Here is a 6,781-nt window from a genome sequence, read left to right on the forward strand (position 1 = left end):
GGGGCACACCACTCTATCTCAACCCTTTTAGGTGTCCCTTTTTTTTTTTTTTTGGTTTTATGCACTCAGGGGTACCCCACCCCACCCCCAATAGCCCACACTACCCCTCACCGGACCCCCACCCCCAAAATACTTTGGCTGTACGCTCAGTTCACAAAAGACGCTTTTTTTTTTTTTTGAAGTGTGGACAATAGCAATTTAGATAAGTTGTTTTTCTATGTTTAAAGCACTTTAACCTTTTCTGCTTTATTTTTAAAGCAGTGACAATCTTTAAATAATAAAAAAATAAAATAAATGAATAAAAGAGATATGAAAGAACCCATCCTCAAAAAGTGACAGCAGATTTTGCAGAACCACCCAAAACTTTCTAAATGTGGAAAGTCAGTTAGCTCTTTAATTGTTGGCAAATCCCAGCACTTCAGCTTCGGCCCGTCCCATTAAGTGACACCCCAGCCCGTCCCATTAAGTGACACCCCAGCCTGTCCCATTAAGTGACACCAAACTTGGGCCCAGAGCCACATTCCGGCCCAAATAGACCCTCACACCCCTTACCGGGCAAGCGTGAGTATTCACTGTGGATACAGGCATGGGGGACACTGGCAAGATCCATCAAAGCCCAAAGGCCAACAGCACCCACCATGATGCCCTCTTCCTTTCTTGGTTTTCTCAGCTCTGCTGGTCTTCATTTGAACCATTTAAAGGGCGGTCATTCCACCTGATATAGCCCCTTTCATACTGAGCGATGTCACCATCTATTAGAGTCACATCTGAGGAGGACTTGGCCTGTCAGTCTTCATATGAGCGCAATCCCAAATTTATTACAATGTATGGACATGTATCAGTCAGTCTGCAACTTATATAGCGCCTTTCACAGAGATCACTTACTACAGCTATATTTAGGGAGGACTCAACCTGTCAGCCTATCATATATAGCAGCCTTCATCTGAGCACAATCGCAACATTCTTTAATTACAATTAAAGGAGACCTGGTCAGTCAGTGTGATCTTATATAGCACCTTGCACAGCGAGCACTGGCCCACTCAAAGGGGACTCAGGCAGTCATTATAATGTGGAATCTTTCACAGTGGGCACCATCACAACACCCTTCATTACAACTGTAGAGGAGCTCAGTCAGTCAGACTAGATCTTATATGTATGTATTATCTTGTATGATCATTACATTCGAATAGGCCTCGATTGGCTGCTCTGTCTTATATTGCACTTTTTATAGTGAACAGCATCACACCGCACTTAATTACAATTAGAGGGGAATTGGTTGGTCTGTCTTTATCTTATATAGCACCTTTCATAGTAAGCGATAGCTCAAAGACCATTATTACAGTTCCAGTTGAACTTGGCCCTTCTCTCTGTTTCATGTAATTCCCTTTGCAGTGAGCACTTAAATACGACACCCTTTATTATAATAAATTCTACTTATCTATCCGTCTATTGTGGTGCAAGATGAAAAACAAAACAGTTACTTCATAAAATGAGTGGCTGCCGTTAATCAGGTTCTTTTTGTCTGGTTAAGTAAGTTAAGTTGCCCTCACTGGGCGGTTTCATGACACTGTGGAGAAAAAAAATGAGAAGACAGGTAGCAGCAGCACCCCCTGTCAGTCTGGGGTGGTATCACATACATGGGAAGAACTTGGAGGGCGATCCTCAGATCTATTATCCTGCCAACTACACCAAAATTATCTATCTATCTATCTATCTATCTATCTATCTATCTATCTATCTATCTATCTATCTATCTATCTATCTATCTATCTATCTATCACAGAATTGGTCACTCAGTCTTTGTTATATAGCTCCTTTCACAGTAAACAGTATTGCAAAGCTCTTTATTACAATTGCATTTGAAGAGGAATTGCACAGGCAGTCTTTGACTTATATAGTACATTTCATAGCAAACATTGTTCCAGTGGCCTTTATTACAATTATAGGGGGATTGATCGGTCAGTCTTTATCTTATATAGCGCCTTTGACAGGGAGCACTATCACAATGACCTTTATTACAATTATAGGGGGATTTAGTAGTCATTCTTTATCTTATATAGTGCTTATTACAGGGAGCACTGTCACAAAGGCTCTTTATTACAACTACATTTGAAGCAGAATTGATTGGTCAATCTTTGCCTTATATAGCGCCTTTCATAGGGAGCAGTATCAAAAAGACCTTTATTATAATTATAGGGGGATTGATTTGCCATTCTTCACCTTACATAGCACCCTTACCACAATCACCTTTTTTACAGTTGGAATGACCGGCCATGTTCCCTTCAAGCCCTCCTTATATAGCGCCTTTCAAAGTGAGCCCTTTATTACAGTTATTCCTGTAAACAACAAAAGATGAATTTAAATGAGCAGAACACAATCACATTAATAAATTACCCTTAAAGAGCTGAGTACCACTGAAAGGAAATTAATTGGGTAGTCCTTAATGTTGAGGGGCAGTTCCTAAAATTCCTGTCCGCTAAACACTTTACCCCCCCAAAAAAAGTAAAGAGTAACCCTGGGGGTCTTAATTTCTGCTTATCCTTTAATATTAACAAATGAGGGCCCTGGTCTCTGAGCATCTTGCCGCTGTCCCCGTCACTTGACTTGTCACATTGTTTATTTCCTATGCCTATTTTTTTTTTTTTGGTTGGCGGCACATCCAGTAAAATACAAATTGACAACGAGGGTTGAGAAGGAGCTGGAATGTTCCAGAAATTGTTTGCAGCAGTGGTTTGGAGAATTGTCATTAGCCGTATCCCTTGGTTGCAGAATTAGGTCTTGCGGTGACTCACCAATTTATTTTTATACCGCATTCTCTGCCTCGAAATCAACGCTGCGATGTACGGAGGGTCCTTCTCAATGTGTGTCACTTGATTGGGGGGCTGGTGTCACACCACATCGGCCAGAGTCGGTCTCAGCCACACATACTTTTCACTTTCCATTTCTTAATGTGCTCCGTAGATCAGACATTATGCCTCGCCCTGGGAGTCCAGTTGCTTCGCTCCCGAGTTGCTCGTTTCCAGTGATATGACGCGGCCGCTCATTCCGCTCTGAGATGGCTTTGTCTCCAATAAGCTCATCCAAGCGTTTGCTTTGCAGGCGGCTTTAGCGCCATCATTTGGAGGATTTCCTCATACTTTGAGCACTTAATGACGTTGGTCTCACGGAGCACAATCCCTCCATCCCATTTCTTTGGCTCCGTCGCCCCAGCACCATCCCTGTTTTTCTTTTGTTCCTCCCTTTACTTATCCCTTCCCCTAACCTTTCTTTTTTTACCGCTGTATCCCTTTTTCCTTTAACTTTCCCATCCCATTTTTATACCATACTTTCTAGATTTGGCCTTTTCCCCATTTCATTCCTACCCCTATTTTTCCATATTCTCTTCACCTTAGCACTTTACTGTCTTATTGTTTTACCATCTTCCCAGTTCCATTTCCCAATTTTCTTTTCCTTCTTGTAGATATTCCTGATCCCCTTTCCTTATTCTGCTTCCCGTTCTATTTCGGTTGCTGATCTCCATCCCCTTTTCCCCTTTCCCTCTTTCCATATATCTCTCTAATTTTATTTTCATACCACTTTACTTGCCCAAGTATCCCATCCCATTTTCTTATTGCCTTTCCGTATCCAATCCCCTCTATTATTTTCTTACCCTCCTCCCAATTCTTTTTCCAAATACGCTTTTCCCATTCAGTTTCCACATCCCATCTCCAGATTTTTCCCCGTGTTCCATTTTAATATCCCCGTTCCTTGTCCTTCTCTAAGTTCTTTCCCCCAATCCTCTTCCCTGTTTTTTTAATCACCCTCCCCCTTTCCCTTCCTTAATGTTCCCTTTCCTCCATCTGCTTCCCCAAATCTTTTGCTCATCTCCTTCCTTATCCCTTATATTATTTTACCTACTACTCTTGCATTCCCATTTCTCTCCTCCTCTTCGCTATTTTTTCTATCCCCTTCTCTATAAACTCTCCGGTTGTATTTTCCCAACTGGTGTCCTGTCCTTTTCTCCATCTCCTTCTCTGACTTCTCATTTCTGTCCCTATTCCATTTTCTTGCCTACTGCTCATTCCCTATTCGGTATCCCGTTTTCTGTACCCTCTTCCCTAATTTTTCTACCCATATCCCTAACTCTTTCCCTATCCCCCTTTCCTGTTGTGGTTTCCCACCCTGTATCATTTCCTTTTCTTTGTTCCCTTTCTCCAATTTCTTATTTCTTTCACCATTCCATTTTCTTCCCTGCTTCTCATTCTGTATCCCTATTTCTTTATCCTCTTCCCTAATTCTTCCATCCCTTTCTCTGTAACCTCACCTGTTGTGTTTTCCCACCCTGTGCCTTGTCCCTTTTCTTTGTTCCCTTTTCTCCGGCTCCTTATTTTTGTCCCTATTCCATTTTCTTTCCTACTGCTCATTCCCTATTTGGTATCCCCTTTTCTGTACCCTCTTCCCTAATTCTTCTACCCGTATCCCTAACCTCTCCTGTTGCGTTTTCCCACCCTGTGCCTTATTCCCTTTTCTCCGTACCCCTTCCCCAATTCTTTTGCACACCTCCTTCCTTATTATCCTTTTCCATGACCTCTCTCTCTCTCCCTCTTTCCTTCTTACCGACTCCCCGTTTCAAGCCCCTTTCTCTACCGCTGCCCCATATTTCTATCCCTATGACCCTCTCCTTAGCCCCCTTTAGAGGTCCCTGCGCCTTCTCCCCCTTTCTCAGCTCCCTTTCCTTGTGCCTTTCTCTCTGTGGCTCCCAAGGCCTGAGAAATGTCCCACTGGGTTCCTTCGAAAACACGGAAACATTAGCACCAGCAATCTCGTGTGAATTCTGCATTGTGATGCCAGGTAGAGGAAGTGTTTATTTGAAAAGCACAAATCTGCCAGTCGGGGAGCTTCTGTCCACCTGACCCGTACTACTGAGTGCACTGGCCCCGGACGGCCATTGTTTCATGATGACACTGTGTATAACTGTACAGCCGTTCTGTCGAGTGAATTGGTTTGTTTTGCTTCTGATTTCTTTTTTATTTTTTTCCAACGGGACACTGTGTGGTGCCCTTCATTGTGAGTAGTGTGCCATGTGTGTGCTTGTGTGACCTGGAGATGTCCCACCCTTATGTTTGTCTCCTGACGTGATCCCCACAATTTAACAGTGCTACCCCTTCACTTGTTGCCCCACTCTCACCCCACGAACACCCTTGCCAGATCAGCTTCTATACCACCCCAGCACCCACTTTGATACCCATCAGCTGAGAAAGGGTCTATCATGACGACCTCCAGAGTCCTGCTATTCAGGGGAGTCACAGGACAGCCAATCAGATTGCACGTTTATGTCACTGTGGGCTTCAGCACTACATGACACTCCTACAACAGGACACGCCCACCACAGGACACCCTTACAGAGTACTCCTGACTAAAGTAGCCCACCCAGACCCCTCGCCTTCACCGGGACGTGTCGTGTCACATGACTGACATGTAATGCCGAGGCATGAATCTCAAAGTGTGCAACTTGATTGGCTCGTCAGTGGAGTGGAGCTGTGGAGGTCTGCAGCTTTGGCTCCATTGCATCAGCTGACTCCTGGAATGGCTAGTCAGACTTCTCCTTCAGCACCAGCCCCCTAAACCCTACATTGTAAACCAAAACCACCCCCCCAACCACCACCCCTTCCAGATTGAGATTTGCCCTGAAGGTCATGGTCAGAATGAGTGGACACTAATGACACTGTTAATTTAAAGTATCAATAAAGAAAGCAGGTTTTCTGAATGGCCTCACTGAATGGTTCTTTTCACATCTTTGCAAGATGGCGGGGTGGGGGGGGTCCTTCATGAAGCTGCCACCTCACATCTCCATTTGTACTAAAAAGATGACGAAATCGGACGTTCATCCGAATGGAATCAGAGTTGCCTGGTTGATGCTCTTCGTTCATTACTACTCCCGTTCACTGCAGTGGTGAGGAGGACCACAGTTGGACCCGACAAGAAGAAGGGTGTGCCCTGAAGCCCCTGGCCCGGCTGCCTAACCCACATTCAACCCAGAGGCAGCCAGAGCATCGCACTGCCGGTATACTGACCTACATTCAGGCGGAGAAGCTGAAATCATCACACGTGGCTTTATGACCGAGTGGCCCAGAAAGACTGAGGTGTCAATGCAGGGAAAGAAAAAATATAATAAAGAAAAGGTCACGGGGAAGCCACCATGGGCACCGAGCACTCACAGATTCAGGTCAAAAAGCAAACACCAAAAAAAGGAGTTTGTGCTTTCTGTTTCATTAACTGTTGGGCGCATCCTGTTATCTGGAGATTAGTCCCACCTAACCGGGGGTCCTGCACTCAGGTGGCTAAGCAGCTGGGACGCCGAGTTGAATGCAGTGATGGTAAAAGCTTCACTTATAAAGCGCCTTTCAAACAAAATGCACAGAGCACTTTGTAATTTAGAACACAAGCTAAAGTAATAAAACAAAATATAGAACACATAGAAAACATGCGGACCTCCATTCCACAGGTAAAGGGGGGCCATACGCAGCAAGCTGAACCGTCTTTTGATTTCACCATCATCTCAGTGACCGCACTGATGAGGTGGCTTTCCAAAGTGGCAGGCATGTCTCTCGTGTTTGGTATCCTGGAGTAAACCCTAAGACGGAGTCCCTCATCACAATTGGTGATCAATAGACAAAATATTCACAATTGATTATGAATTCTGGACACGTGTGTACCATGTCCTGGGGGGATTATCTATAGATGGGCTTACGGGGGAATGAGCTTTTACATAACAATAAATGTTTCCAGCCATCAGTAAGTC

The sequence above is a fragment of the Polypterus senegalus genome, chromosome 12 (assembly GCF_016835505.1).
Source record: "Polypterus senegalus isolate Bchr_013 chromosome 12, ASM1683550v1, whole genome shotgun sequence".
Taxonomy (NCBI): Eukaryota; Metazoa; Chordata; class Cladistia; order Polypteriformes; family Polypteridae; genus Polypterus; species Polypterus senegalus.